This window comes from Corythoichthys intestinalis, chromosome 22, assembly GCF_030265065.1.
Source record: "Corythoichthys intestinalis isolate RoL2023-P3 chromosome 22, ASM3026506v1, whole genome shotgun sequence".
NCBI classification, from domain to species: domain Eukaryota; kingdom Metazoa; phylum Chordata; class Actinopteri; order Syngnathiformes; family Syngnathidae; genus Corythoichthys; species Corythoichthys intestinalis.
Window position 1 is genome coordinate 11,744,865 of NC_080416.1, and position 945 is coordinate 11,745,809.

A 945-nucleotide genomic window follows, 5' to 3' on the forward strand; every position below is an offset into this window, starting at 1 on the left:
CCAAGGAGATGCTCCCCCACTCCAACCGCACACACATTATTTCAGTATGTCCACTTTTGGTCAATTTTTTTGCTAGGTGACATTTTTTTCTCATGCAAAACACGTACACCACCTCTATAAAGACCTCTAGATCGTGTGTACCTAATATAGTGTCTGATCACTGGTGACCTTTGACAACACGAGAGTACATTTTTGAAAAGGCAACTCTTGTGTTGCAGTTGGGCTGTACGTTAGGACGCCATGTTTGAAAGCCCCTCCTCCTCTTCGCCAACATGGCAGCCAAGCCTCGCCATGACCACATGGCCGAGCCCAAACTAAAATACAAGCTTGGAAGCACAGAAACCGAACAAACACGGCGACTATACGTTGTTAAGATCCACTCGGGTTCGTAGTTTGACTTTAGCTGAGTAAAAAAAGAGAGAGGGGGCGTACGGGGGAAAATGGACGCCCTCATTTGAATAGCAAGACGTGTCATTCCCACGTTGGGCCCAAGTTATGACCACGGGTCACACTTTTTTTTCCCTTCACCCCCCCCCCCCCCCCAATCCCTTGTCACATATTTGTCTTATTTCAGCAATGTAGTACCGCAACATCATTTATGAATGGCCCCACCCCCCTTTCGTCCTGCATGCTCGTGCGTGTGCGCGCGCACGTTTTACTATAGATCCGGCGACCAATGAGAAACAAGCAGTATCTTTTTCCTTTTTTTTAATGCAGAGAAAGACACCAATGTGATACTATAGTAAAAACAAGACATCTTTTAACGGAACCACCTTTTCCCCCTGAACGCCGCTCAGGTTCTTTTCCTTTTTACACCAATCCTCTCTTCTTCCCCTCCTTAAAAAAAAACATCCACTCCCCCTCAACTGTCCCCACCCCAGATTCCCGAGCAATTTTCCCCAATCCCGAACACTTAATTGAGCAATTGGGTTTCCTCACGTGTCG